This window comes from Helianthus annuus, chromosome 17 (genome assembly GCF_002127325.2).
Source record: "Helianthus annuus cultivar XRQ/B chromosome 17, HanXRQr2.0-SUNRISE, whole genome shotgun sequence".
Lineage (NCBI taxonomy): Eukaryota > Viridiplantae > Streptophyta > Magnoliopsida > Asterales > Asteraceae > Helianthus > Helianthus annuus.
The window spans coordinates 132,880,580-132,896,140 of record NC_035449.2 but is presented as its reverse complement, the minus strand read 5'-3'; the positions used below and the strand labels follow the sequence as shown (position 1 = coordinate 132,896,140).

The following is a 15,561-nucleotide window of genomic DNA, read 5'->3' as shown; positions in this document are numbered from 1 at the left end:
AATCTGTGACAAAAGACGAAGAAAAGGTGAAGACTTCTGGTAAGAAATCAAGTGTGGTCTACAATAGATGTCCGCCCACGGTCGAAAATGGATATTCACCTCGAAATCCAAATTCCGAGAGAGTCGAAAAAGCAATAAACTTAGAATGGGAGTCTGGGCCATCGGATAACTTGCCAGAAAATATTGATGTCACATACACATCATCAGACACTGATCATGAGTCAAAGTTGATAAAAAGTGTGGTTGATCAGGTGCTAGATAAAGATGACATAGAGGAGTCAAAACCGGAGTCCGAATCCAAGTCAAAGTCTGAGTCCGATACGTCAAAGTCAACAGTCAAAAAGGACAAACGGGTTTATGACAAACAATTTTTACTATCAAAATCTAATTTGAATGATGAATCATTCAAAGTGGCATATACTTTGAAAGATTCTGACAAATTATATTCTGATGAAGTTTTTCCAATTAGAAGTGTCAGATTTGAAATGATTCAAAAGGTTTTCAAAATTACAGAAATTAATATCTCTGAAATAAAAGATTTAAATCTTATTGGAAAACCTAAACAATACACTTCAAGAGAACAACAAAGAATTAACAAGAAAATTTACAATTGTGGTTATAGTTTCCAAAAGAAACCAAACCATAATCGTAATTTCAAAAAGAAAGGATTAGGATTTAATCAACCGAAAAACTATAAAAATGAGAAAATTTATAAACAAAAAACTGTGTTTGTTTCAGGGAAAACTACAGAAGCTGAGAAAGAACAATCATTCAGAAAGTAGACAAATCAGGAATTCCTTGCCAAGAAGCAAGAAGAGTTGAAGAAGCATGATGTTCCAAAGAAGATTGAAAAGAGAACCTGTTTTTAGTGTAAAACTGTTGGTCATGTTGCGAAGAATTGTCCGAAGACATTCAAGCCAAAATAGGAAGTCTCTGGTAAACTGAAAGAGAAGGTTGTTGAGAAAACTGAACTTTCAACCCGAAAGTTTACTGGCTTTGAAAATTCAATTTTTGAAAAAGGAGAATGTTCAAAGAGTGTTTTAAAAAGAAAAGAAAATGTAAAAAATCAAAAATGGGCTGTGAAAGGTTCAGGTAACAATTCTGGTGATGAATCTGATTCCACAAAATCAGAGGAGCCACGTGTTGAGAAAAAGGTTGAAAGATCAGTTCCAACTATGAACGATGAAAATTTTCCACCGTTGCGTGCTGAAAATTTTATGAAGAAAGTTGGAAAGGTAGAAATTTCAAATCAATTTTATTCTGACAAGAAGAAATTTGATGTTGAAAAGACTTTCAACGAAAATGTGAAACGTATCTTTGGACAAATGGTCAATGGTAAGGCCAAAAGTGTCAAAGACTTTTATGCTTCTAAAAGACGTGTTCATAATTCCGTTAAAAGTAAAGATGAAGAAACAGTTACACCCAAGGAAGGTCAGGCTTGGGTGGATATATTTTTCAAAGAGTAAAAACCTGACTTGCTGGAGATCCCAAGTTGATAATCGTGGATCATGAATCAGCATCATTCTTTATCATGTTTGTATAATGTGTTTGAGAAGTTTTGCAGGACTTGCCGGAACTCCCAGGTTTGTAAGCGAGGAGTAGGAATCGGCACATTGAAAATTCAACCAACAGATGGTAATTGGTTGAAAAACAGGTTTGAAATGCTTAATTGTTAATCTTTCAAGTGGTTGTATGTTTGTGGTTCTTACAAGCGGTTCAAGTTTCCGAACCATATTGATCCTACAAGTGGTTAATCAAGGTCATTAAATTGAACTTGAATTAACTATCATTCATTAAAATTGGCAAACAATGTGATGATTTGATCCCCAATTTTACAAGAGGTAAAATCAACAAAACTTATTTTCCGGAAAAACCATTATGATTAAAACAAACTTGAGTGTTTTGAAATCATTATGGGACAATAGTTTGTTGAGAGGGGGAGTTCTGATTGTTTATGCCAAGCGGATGGAGATTTGAGGAAATTCGATATCAGTTGTCATGTTCTGTATAGTTTGTTTTCAATTTCTTTAAACGTTTTTGAATTTTAGGGGGAGTAAGAAATTTTCAGAAAATCCAAAAACATTAGAAAATTCGAAAAAAACCAAAAACATGATAAATTTGAAAAATGAGTTTTTGTTGCATAAAAGAGGAAATGATAGTACATCAGTGGACTATCACAACATGCTAAAGAAATGTAAAGTCAAAATGTGATAAACAATCTTACTGCGGATGTGTCAGTAGGTTTTCACACATTTAGTAAACTGAGTTGAGATATAAACCTAATTTCAAACTTGCTTATTCTGTGGGTTAACAAAACTGCTTGGATATATAGGTGACCCTTGAAATCTTGTTTGAAAGGTCCCTTATTCTAAGATACTAGGTCTTTATACTCAGTGATATCTGGGGTATTATCCTGGGACTTCTGCTGTATGGAAATACTGACCTAGTCCCCGGATAATGCTTTCTGCAAAATGCTTGAAACATAGCATCGCCCTCAGCAAGCTGATGAAACAATAAAATTGATAGTCGCTGCTGTTGTAATCAAAAGATCCTCTAAAGGGGACACACCAAAAGTCGAAGCCGTCATCTCTCTGCGTATACGGAAGTATCGATCTGAGCTCTCCCGGCCGTCGCACATAACCCCTTTACAGATATCATCTGTGGTATACTCACCTGTAAGACTGAATATTGGGATCTGGATACGGGAGTATATTCAAGTAGTGGGACACACATATAAGTTTAAGTATCAAAGACACTAATTGCGTATCTCGAAACAGTTGAAATTTGTGTGAAAATTTAAGTGGACAAACATACTGACAATCTAAGTAAATTGTTTAGAGCTTAAAATGAAATCTAGCTTAACGGTGTTGTTGATATGTTTCAGAAACTGATATGATCCTCTTGCACGAACTCGCAAAAATATTGTTTGTAAATATTTTATTTCTGCATTATTTTGTTTACAAGTGGTGTCATTTACTTTCGTTCAGAAAATCAAAAAGATTTTTGTGTGTTTTAGCATAATTTTTGAAAAAAAAATCAAAAAGATTTTCGACAACTGATATTGAAAAGCTGATTTTCGAAATTCTAAATGCTAAACATGAAGAACAGGTTTGGGAGAGAGTATGTGAAGTTGTTAAGATTGATTGATAAGAGCTAGGGAAAGATTCTGAATGTAAAATCATTTCTGTAGTTCCTTACTAAAGTTTCTAAAAGTTTGAAGATTTAATTTTTAAAAGAAACTTATGTGTGGGTAGAGATTGTGCAGGTAAATGTGTGCCAGGTGTCAATCCTGAACCAGATGAGAGCCTGATCCCGATCATAGAGTGAATGAAAGAATTCCAGACTACGATCCCAGCAGTTTGAGAGGGGGAGTCTGAAGATACCGTGTAAACATCCGAGAGAGAGGAGTTTTTTGATGATGAAGATAGAGATTGTGGATTCTTGCAATGACAAATACTTTAGAGGAAGATTGAAGACTGATAAAGACTGTAGCTTGACAATCGAAGACTCGACACTGAAGACTCCGTCAACATCCGAGGGGGAGTTTGTTGGTGCACTACGTCTGTCGACTACATCTTATATCGAGTCTAGTGTTGTATAGATTAGACATGGCACGAAATCCTAGAAACATGTGATTGTATAGGTTTCGCTTATATGGAATAGCCTAGGTTTCGCTTATGTGTCAGTCTAGTAGTTTCGCTTTTATGGCATTGATGTAGTTTCGCTTATTCGTCATGTCTGAATAAGCGAAACCTAGTGGACTATATATAGGTGGTCATTCAAGCGAAACCTAAGTAATAGTTGTAGGTGTTGTGTTCCGGTAAGCCACGAAGTGCTGCCGAAGTGTTGTCAGGACTTGTAACCGCATTCAAGATCAATACAACAACAATTTAAAGTGAATCCAACTGTAATTGCACCAGAACATTAGTTTCCGCCTCTTGTTTTGGATAGGAATTCTTCTGATCGACTCAATTAGGGCCGAAAACGATCCTACAGTACTAGCTTCACCCCCGTTTGTGTGTTGGGTGTAATTGTTATCACTATTACGTTTCAAAATCTTGACTTGTTGGATAGAAAATCGGTGTTTGATTTGTTTTCAAAAATCTCAATTTTATCAGTACCATTTAATGCTACAAATTTAACATCATTGCTTTTCTTATGATAACAAGCTCCTTTTGTTTCATATTTTGATTGAGAAACATTAGGCTTTTGAGCTCGCCTTTCTGGTTGTTTACCCTTAGAAGCAATAGGTTGTTGCTTTGTTGGTGATTTTTGATTTCCGAATTATTTCCTGATTTCAGCTTTTGGAATTGGGTCACATTGAGTTACAATGACTCCTGGAATTATCTTTCCTAAAAACTTGTTTGTATTATCTTCAAAAACTTTATCAATCAAAGATGGATTGACATTTTTAATTGGAAAATCGTGATCTGACTAGATTTTAGAATCACCAACCAAAGTGTACAACACATTATTACTCTTGATGGTAGACACAGATTTCTTGTCTTCTTTGACATCCTTGACAGGATCTATCACTTGCTTGGCAACAGGTTGCACGACAGGAGTAGGAGGATCACAAAGAATATGATTCTCTATTGGAATTTCTACTCCTTTCGTCTCATCAAGTGATTCAACCTGGTCATTCACATCTGATTCATCTTCTGAAGAATCATAGTCCTCAATGGTTGGAGGACTTTGATTTGAAGCACATGATGACTTTTCTTTGTTATCAGATGAGCCCTCCGATGAATTGTCCGGTTTGAACCCTAGGCCAGTAGTAACTTCCTCATAATCAAGAGGCACACTGGGTTCATACCGAGGCATATCCTCTTCATCGGGCATTTTGGTATAGTTGTGTCTCAAAGGAGGCGGACACGACTTATACCCAACGCCTTTCACGTTCCCTTTCAGTTGTTGAACGTCAATTATGTGATCGAGCACAAATCGGGAGTTAGAATAACTCTCCAATTTTTGCTTGATAGCATCGTGCTCGCATTTGGCAATGGCTAGTTCCTTTTTGGTTTCCTCAACGATGTTAATGTAATCGTTAATACTAACTTGTTTATGATAAACAACTTTGTTCACTTCGGAAACACTTTTCTTTAAGGTTTCAATTACAGATTTAAATTCCTTTTCGTTTCTAACTAAAGCCATATTTGCCTCTTTGCACTTTGACAGTTCAATAACCAAACTCTGATTGTGACTATGAACCGTTTCAGATTCACGTTTCAAATCAGCACATTTAAGTTTCATATCAGCACAATCACTACATATTTTAGGAGTTTCAGATTTTACCTGACTCGTAGAGGCTGAGACATTTGCCATAAAGGCAGTTTGACAAGAAAAAAAAATCCATCTTCAGAATTATAATCTCCCGCATTCGAGCTTTCTTCATCTGAACTCCCGCTATAACTCGAGCTATCATCACTTTCAGCAAATTCTTCTTTGTGAACATGCTTGATGTGGTTGATGATTTTTGCATAGCAAGCAGTTCCACCTCCTTGATTACCATCTCCGAATTGTACAGACCAATTACATCCTTCATCAGCTTGAACGGTCAATGCTCGATTGGTGTTTGATGGTCCAGACTGGTTCTGGTTGGTGGTGTTGTTCACAGCTACTATCCCTTTTCCACGGTTATCTTGATTGGCATTGGAAGTACTTGTCTGATTTATGAATGGATTCTGGTTGCCTTGTCTACTTGGCCGAGTGCACTCACGTTTGAAGTGTCCCCTTTTGCCACAATTGAAACAAGTAACCGCATTGTTATCAAAACCGCACTTCATATCATTCTTGCCTTCCAACGAAGTTCTTCCTGTTCGAGCCATGAAATCCTTTGCCCTTCTAACAGCACTTGCAAACGCCCACTTGATATCCATTAATTCCATTTCATCACGGTCTATCTGCTGATAATCTTCATTGGTCATATTGATGTTTCCAATTTGACCTGCTACCAATCCGCAATAGGAACTGAACATTGTGTTGAGAAGTTCCAAATGTTCCTTTGCAACTTCTACACTGACTTTTGAAAGATTGGAAGTATCAACTCTGACAGTGTTGGTGTTTTGGGGTGAAGGATTGTTGATATAATGTGCTTGTTGTTGTTGTGGTTGGGGTATGGATTGTGAAAGATAAGCACTTTGATTCCACTGTGGAAACGGTGATGAGCTTGTATTGGACATAAACGCCGTTTGAAGCTTCGGTTGCTGAATGGAACTAGAACTAGCTGAAGGACCAAAACCAGGCAAATACATTTCTGTGTTTTGAGGAGTTGCAATCATTTTAGCTTTCCGAATTTCCTCTTTGTTCTTGTGCTCCAACTTCTGAATGAATTCATAGAGAGTGCCATTGGCTGTATCCATAGCGCCCGTATGCTTTAGAAGTTCAATGAATGGACTCCACTTAGGAGGTAGAGCATCAACAAACCGTGCAATCATTTCCTGATGAGTTGCAGCAACATTATAAGAACACATTTCACTAATCAAATGATAAAAGCGAGAAGTCATATCATTTAGAGTTTCATTATCCAAGAATCGAAATGATTCAAACTCTTTCTTCAATAAATCATGGCGTGTCTTTCTAGAAGCTGCATTTCCTTATCCTCTCGCTACCAATGCATCCCATAAACCTTTTGTGTTCTTATAATAGGAGAATTGATGATAGATGTCTTTGTGAAGTGCTTGAGTGAGAATAGCATACGCCTTCTTCTCGAGATCATATGCCTTTTTGTCGTTTTCAGGCATATTAGTAAAACCCGCTGAAGTTGATGCTGCTACTTCGAGGGCAGGGTTGCATTCATTAATGAAACATGTCCAAATTTCGCTGCTTTGCCCTTGAACGTATGTGTGGAAACGACCCTTCCATGATGGATAGTCGTTCATGTGATTTAACTTTGGCGGCCGGTTGTTGCTACCCGTCTCACTCTTACTAAGCAAGAGATTTTGAATGCTTTGATTTTGATTTGACACCAATGCCCATTGACTTGCACTTATTGACTGTTGTTGTCGAGGTATGGTATTCGCTAAATATTCAGCCATCGAAGTCGGTTTTTGAACTGGTTGTGAGTCCGTACTCCAATCCCACGGACTTGTGCAACTCATGATTGGTGTATGGAATTGAAAACCTGGTCACACACTTGAAAACAAACCGTTAAGACATTTTTGCAAGTCTTCTGTTTAAAATTGACAACAATCTCGACGAAACACTATCCACGAAACACACTTTGTTTCGTCGAAATGGCTTATGACGAAACTGTCTATGTTTCGTCGAAGATGCTTTTGGCGAAACGCTTGGGACGTAACTGATGGAGACGAAACTGTTTTGAATATAGTGTTGACCTGGCGAAACTGGATAATGAACGACGAAACTCAGATGATTAATAATACAAAATGACCTTTTCTTTCAAACGAATCACATGTCATCACTGAAAGAATTCATATGCAAATTTTGACTTAACTGAACCACAAAATTGAAATCTCATGAGCTGACACATGAATTACATCACGTGACTATGGGCCATAATCATTAATTCACCTCACATTCAAAGTCACTAACTGATCTTACATGTATATGGCCGACATCATTTATATCTACTTAATTTTTATTGGGCCGCAACATCTAACACATATGGGCTGATGATGACATACACCTGATGAGATCACATTCAATTGAAAATGGCTGACAATTCCTTTAATATTTCGCATGCAAACACCTGATCACTATTAAATGTAACAAACTGATTCAAATTTAATGCAATCTGATCACTATTAAATGCAATCTGGTCACCGAACAATTTCCCACTCACAATCCATGTTATTGGACCGATAGAAATTTTGTTTTATTCAGCCACTATCTCACGTGATGATGAGACTTGATTTAATAAATGACCGATGAAACTGAATGGATAAAGGTGCGGCAAAATTGAGAGTGTGAGTCAACGAAACAGTGATGGGTTTTTGATTGAGCTCGACGAAACTTATTTGACCAATTTAGTTTGACGAAACTGATTTGAATAGTACGAAGAAACTCTGATGTTTGTATGAGACAACGAAACTGCTTTGATTGAGTGATGTTTGACGAAATAATTCTGTTCGACGAAACAATCCTGTTGAGTGATGTTCGACGAAACTATTGAACTTAATATCGACGAAACAGATTGAACTTAATATCGACGAAACAGTTTTGATGATTTACGAAACTGGATTGTTGAAATGAGGTGATTGATGTGCGACGAAACAGTTGACTTGTTTGTGACGAAACTGATTGAAATGTTCAGCGACGAAACACGAATGGATAAGGTTTGGGAGTTGGTGAGATATTTTTTGAAATCTTATCCCATTCTGACACAGACACAATTTTCAACTCTACACCATGCCTAACATACTTTTGAAAGCACTATTTTCCAACCACTATGAATTTTAAATTCACAAACAACTTTCTATAACTTCACAAAAGATTAAAAAGTAAATTATGAAGAACACTTTGAAGTTTCGATGAACTGCTTGAAGATTTGAAAATTCAGGTCCACTGAAGACTTTTTGGAACAATAAATGTTGCATAAACTTTCAATAAAAACCAGTTCCTACCATGCAAACATGCAAGTAAACAGGGTTTTCACTAAAATTATAGCAAAAACAACAATGTAAGCACTGATCTTTTAATAAAATTTCCCGAAAGGATAATTTTTCAAATAAGAAAAATTTCTGAAAAGGATGAACACACTTGTTTCAAACAATCACAATGTTTGGTTTTAAACAAGGAAAAGAGCCAAAGCTCTGATACCACTTGTAGGTCCCGTTTTTCCGGTGGATCGATAACGAAAACCTATCCTTGTTTATCACAAACACGGTAACGGGTGCGGAATCCCCGTGACGGTGCAAACCAAACACAGTTAATAGGAGCACGCGTAACCAAAAGATTAAATATCTATTGATTAGGGATGAGTACAACCACAAACATATACAAACAATGTTTTAACGACTCTCACTAAGTCTCTCTGTGCTCATCAGTTTCACACAGAAACTATGAGGGGTATTTATACAAGACAGACACAGAACTTGACGAAACAGAAAAGGACTCGGCGAAACACCTTTAGGCCAAACATTGGGCCTGAAGAAGCCCAACAGGTGAAGAAACAGGCTGAACCATGACAAAGGTTGACGAAACACAATGTGTTTCGTCATATGGTTTCAAAGTTCACATATTCTATATAATGACATCATCATGACATCACAGTGATGATGTCATGGTGATGTGTCACCTGGGATTTGTCCGCGGCTCTCTGTACTCCGCGTGTCGAACTCTGGGGCGCACGACGGAGGAATGTCATGACGTCGGGCTTGAGCCGGACCTAACTGTGTCGAAATCAAGTCGAACCGAGCCGAGTCGCGTCCACACAAAATGTATCAACAAGTATTCGTCTTTTCAGTTACTGTTTGTAATTATTGTTTTTGACAAGATTTATCTCTGAAGTCTGTAACACGTCCCATCTTTCAAGTTTGGCGTTTTAGATTCTAATATAATAAATTTTCCCTATCTTCAGTTTTTCTGATTTGAAGTTACTGTTTCTAGTTACATTTTCAAGTTTGTTTTTTATTTTTTATTTTTTATGTGTTTTTTATAATACTTTTTTAAACTAATTTTATTATAGTTTGGGAGTTTTTGGTGGGGTGTTTTAACTGGATGATATCGTTTAAACAAGCATTTTGGCTGTTTCGGCGTTTTTATTATATATGGCGTTTTATTATATACAACAATCAGCTGAAAAGGAAAATAAAAAAAAGAATACATGAAAAAAGTTTTTTTATAATTCTTGTCAAAAGTCATTTTATGATGGTTAGATAAACGCCAAAGGTGTAAGACATTTGCTTTTTTTGGCGTTTTTATTAGATATGGCGTTGTTTATTAAATAACAATCAACTGAAAAAGAAAATTAAACAAAATAAATATTGATCTCCAAATCTTCACTGTCACCAGTCTTTTTCTTCTTTTGAAGCATCTTACTGGCTGTTTCGACTTTCGTATGAAATCAGCCTCTTTTTCTATAATTTTTGTCCATCCCATGCAGCAAAAATGTTATTGATTTTACACTCTTTCAGCCAAAATGTTATCTTTTTTGGCGTTTTACCGATAAAAAGAACGCCACAAATAAACCATCTTAAAACAAATCAATAAAGTGTTGCTGTATGGTGTTGGATAACATTGTTAATCCTCAGTTAAGAAATATAACTGACAATGTTGTCCACACCATACAACTACACTTTATTGACAACAATAGATGTTTGGGGTTTCTAGCGTTTACCAGTCTAATGATATATATTAAATATGGTGTTTGAGGTTTTTGTTTTGTGTTTTTTTAATTGAATGTCTGAGTTGTATATATAGGATTTTTTGGCGGTTTTTTTAGGCGGAATTTTACTATAATTAAGTTTGGCGTTTTATATCTAATGGCGTTTTTAGCAGAATGCTGTGTGATTTTTGTTTTGGCGTTTTATTTTCATGAGATGCCGTTTTGTTTGGAGTAGTCAAAAGACGCTTTTACCCTTAATGAAGCGCATCCACGTAATAAAATTGATGTTATTTACGAAAACGTCACCGCGCCAATCTAGTCCATAGATTGTTTTGATCGGACGATCGATAAGCGTTGTCACCGTTCTCACACTTTTGAGCGTTTTCTCTAAATCCTGACCCGTTGAATATTTGAAGAATGAATTCAGTTTATCTCTATTTCTCTTTGGTTTTTATCACGTTATCAGCACATTTGCCTCTACATTGAGATTTACTAGCCATCAGCAACAACCGTTCAAAACCATGCCGCCTCAAACACATAGATTGGAACAGTGGATCTAAAAAAAACCATCATCTCCGGCGACGGTTAAGCTGCCGAAGATCGGAGGAACCGCGTCGTCGCTGATGATGATGATGATGATTGCAACGCCAGTTAATCGGTGAGTTGAATCGCTGGAGAAAAGTTTCAGGTCAGTTTTTTTTTCGTTGTTTATTTTTTTTGTGTTTTATTTTTTCTCCGTCTTTATTGTGTTTTATTGTTGCTGTGAGTACAAAGAAAATAAAAAAAACCTAGTTTGGTCTAAGATCCACCTAAAAACCAATGTTGGGCATTCTAAAAACTAGATCCAAAAACAGATTCTATTATACCAAAGGAATAGATCTAAAAACCAACTTGAAAATCGTTTGAAAAATGTGTGTTTTTTTTTTCTGTTTTTGTTCTTTATGAAAAGTGTAACATAGTTGAAGCCATTAAAAAAAAACTCTTTTCTAGTTACCACTTGGAAAATCTCAAGATTTTCAAAAAACTCTTTTACATACATATATATATATATATATATATATATATATATATATATATATATATATATATATATATATATATATATATATATATATATATATATATAGGGGGCCGCTAGAATGAGAACCACCTCGAGTTGTAAGAATCGCGAGAACTACTTGATCCGGGGCGAGGTGGACCAATTTTTTTTAAAAAAACGTAGATGCATGTATTATAAACACTTTCGTAAAAAAAATTAAAAAAAAATGTCGTGCGTGTAGTTTTTTACACCACAAGTTTGTGGTTTAGGAGTTCCGTAAATTTACGGAACTCGTAAACCACAAACTTGTGGTGTAAAAAACTACACGCACGGCATTTTTTAATTTTTTTTATGAATGTGTTTATAATACATGTATCTACGGTTTTGAAAAAAAAATTTGGTCCACCTCGCCCCGTACGGTGTGGTTCTCGCGGTTCTTACAACTCGAGGTGGTTCTCATTCTAGCGGTCCCCTATATATATATATACATATATATACATATATATATATATATATCCTCTTTTTATTTGCAGATGTATACACACACTATGTGAACTAGGATAACACATACACATGCAACAAATATGAGTTATTGTAATGATGTGTACTAGGATAAAGTGTGATCAACAGAGAATTGTATGAAAAAAAATGTAGATACGTATGAATCTCTGGTGTAGATTATCTTCAAATTAACTATTGATAATGCATTATATTATAGTAAATCCAGAAGAACTTTACTTAGCTTTAAAGATATTCGAAAAAACGGTTACCACCTAAAAACAATATCTGAAAATAATATTAAATATCTTCAAATTACTTAAACAAAAATGGCAAAGAAACAATTGTTGAACAATTAGAAGCCTTATCCTCTGGATTATATTCTACTAATATCAATCCTATCGAATCATACATGGTGAGTAACCAAAACCTATTAGATAAAGACACATTCAATATATGGTATGACCGTTTAGGTCACCCTGGTAGCATAATGATGAGAGGAATAATCAAAAGTGCAACCGGGCACCCTCTCAAAAACATAAAAGTTTTGCTACCACAAGACTTATCATGTGCAGCATGCTCTCTGGGCAAACTTATAACTCGGTCCTCACAAACTAAATTGATACATGAAACCCCATCATTTTTAAAAAGAATTCAAGGGGATATTTGTGGGCCTATTCATCCTCCGTGTGGACTATTCCGCTATTTCTTGGTCTTAATTGACGCATCCTCAAGGTGGTCACATGTGAGTCTTTTAGCTACTCGAAATGTAGCATTTGCCGGACTTCTAGCTCAAATCATACAACTGAGAGCTAATTTCCCGGACAATCAAATTAGAAACATCCGGATGGACAATGCGGGAGAGTTCACATCTCAAGCTTTTAATGACTATTGTATGTCAATTGGGATCAATGTTGAACAGTCAGTACCTCATGTTCACATACAAAATGGTTTAGCTGAATCTCTGATTAAACGATTACAAATAATCGCTAGATCACTCTTAATGAGATGTAAATTACCATCTTCTGCATGGGGTCATGCTATTTTGCATGTCGCTGCACTGATTAGATTGAGACCAACTGCTGATCACGAATACTCCCCATTGCAACTGGTCTCCGGACGAGAACCAAGTTTGTCCCACCTTAGAATTTTTGGTTGTGCGGTATATGTACCAATACCGCCACCACAACGTGCTACAATGGGACCCCAAAGAAGACTGGGTATCTATATTGGTTTTAACTCCCCGTCCATAATTAAATATTTAGAACCAATGACGGGAGACATGTTTACAGCACGGTATGCTGACTGTCACTTTAATGAAACAATGTTCCCAGTCTTAGGGGGAGATAAGGACAAAGAAAGACTGGTAACACAATAAATAACGTGGAATGCATCATCGCTATCAAATCTCGACCCCAGAAGTGGTCAATGTGAATATGAAGTCCAAAAGATTATACATTTGCAAAGAATTGCGAATGAATTAACAGATGCATTCACAGACAAGAATAGAGTGACAAAGTCATATGTACCAGCATCAAATGCACCTGCTCGAATTGAAGTAATCCCAGAAGCGATTACTATACAGCAAAAGCATGGGAGACCAATCGGTACCAAAGACAAAAACCCACGGAAACGAAAAGAGCAAAGTAACTCAGTTGGTGAAAACTCAAAAAAGATTATAAATGAAGCCCCGGTAGAGGTAAATGTCCCAGAAGAGACAACTATGAATCCAGAGGAAAATGAAGTTTCAGAAGAAACACCGGTACCGAACGAAAATGAGATCTCTATTAATTATGTACAAGATAGTACAATGTGGAACCAGAATAAAACACGTGTTGATGATATATTTGCCTATGCTATAGCAACGTATGTAATCAATGAAAATGACTACGTACCTAAAACTTTAGAAGAGTGCGTGCACATAAATGATTGGCCAAGATGGCAAGAAGCCATAAATGCCGAATTAGATTCGCTCGAAAAGCGACATGTTTTCGGACCTGTAGTCCGAACCCCACAGACGTTAAACCAGTAGGTTATAAATGGGTATTTGCAATAAAGAGAAATGAAAAGAATGAGATTTTACAATATAAGGCTCGACTTGTAGCACAAGGGTTTTCCCAAATCCCAGGAGTTGATTAACTTATGAAGGTGTTATATTTGAGTTATGTTTACTCACAAACAGGTCAAATAAGCCAAAATAATACACAAACGTGCTAAAAAGGGAACGGGTCAAATGAGTCAAATTGTCAAACGGGTTGAGACTTGAAAGTACACGAAAGTGTAAGTTTAGTGCATACAGTCTCTTAATCAATTTATACAAGGATGTATTTATTCATGTTTGAGCATTAATTATTATAAAATATATAACAAAGGTGTTTGCGAGGCGAGACGACCCACCGACTCGTTTTGACCCGTACTGAAAGTGACTTGTTGCGATTCACTCAATCCGTCTGACCCATTACCAAATTTAACCTCCCATCTCGCTAACTATAACAAAAACCATATGTGGACCCCGCTTCGAGAAGCAGGAGTACAACCGGATGTCAAGCAAAATTCATATGAAATTTGTATGTGAAGAAACAGAATTAACCCAAATTACAAGCAAATAGAGAATATTTACCTGGTGGGAAGCCTGTGTTGCTCTTATGAATCTCCTGTAAACAATAAACATTCATAAAGGTGCTCTCTTTACAAGAAATATAAGGAAAAACATAACTTTTTATACAGATACCCGAAAAAAGCTTCTGATGTTGGTGGTGAAGGGTGAAAATTCAAAATGTTCAGAACTTGACTTTCCATTTTCAGAACCTGCAATACTTATTTAACTAAATAATTTGAAGATATAATTGGAGTCGACAAAGAATACAAATGTGATTAGCGATATATAGTCAAATAATTATGGAAATCAAACCTCTGATTTTGTGTAAGTAGTATATGTGATGAAACAAAATTCCTCAACACGTGTGGTCCTGGTTACTTCATCTTTCCTTCAAACAACAAATTCAGTATACTTATCGGTATCAATATAAGAAATAAAGAATGCAAGAAAAGAAAAGATGCTGGAGCTTACCAAGGAGTAGATCTATAATCATCCTCATCCCCTGCCACTGTATGAGTCATAGCAGCGACCTCCTTCTCACGTTGCCGCCTTACCGACACCTAGATCTGCAAGTTTAAAGCAGATACAAACATCAGATTCAAAAACTAAAGGGCATGACCTAAATGAAATAAAAGGAGGTTGTCGGACTTACCTCGGGTTGTTGGAACTTGCCTCGACCACTATTACAGACCACATAGTTGTTGGATGGTGAGATCTTGCTCATACTACAGGAGGTAAGAAACCCTAAGTTGAAAATCACCAGATATTAGGGTTTGCAGAGAAGGAGAGCGGCTGGATGAAATGAATTAGGGTTTAGAAAGAGACTGATAGAAACACTATATTGGATCCATCAGAGAAAAAAAGGGTTCAAACTGATCCGGTTAAGATCCATGCGGGATCCATGTGGCTTTACAGCATGTTAAGAAAACTTTTCAACACATTCATGCTTAAATTATTGTACAATGTGCTTGAAATTATTGTACAATGGCAAATGACCATTTTTGCCCTTCCTATATGCTTATTAAAGTAGTATATATATATATATATATAGGGGATGGTTCATTTGAGAAGAAAATTTTATTGAGAAGAAAAAGAATAAAAGGGTACAATTGTAAAACATTAAATATTTTTTTTTTA

The 15,561-nt window shown here is 36.1% G+C and overlaps 1 long non-coding RNA gene across 1 annotated transcript; it reads right to left on the bottom strand.

Moving 5' to 3' along the window:
- Window positions 1-14,566: 14,566 nt before the first annotated feature.
- On the bottom strand, window positions 14,567-15,129 carry LOC110926231. Its single transcript, XR_002585068.2, has 4 exons — window positions 15,077-15,129; window positions 14,896-14,990; window positions 14,737-14,812; window positions 14,567-14,633 (listed from the first exon to the last, which is right to left on the bottom strand). It is a non-coding gene; the product is annotated as an uncharacterized LOC110926231 (long non-coding RNA).
- Between the last annotated feature and the right edge of the window lie 432 nt (window positions 15,130-15,561).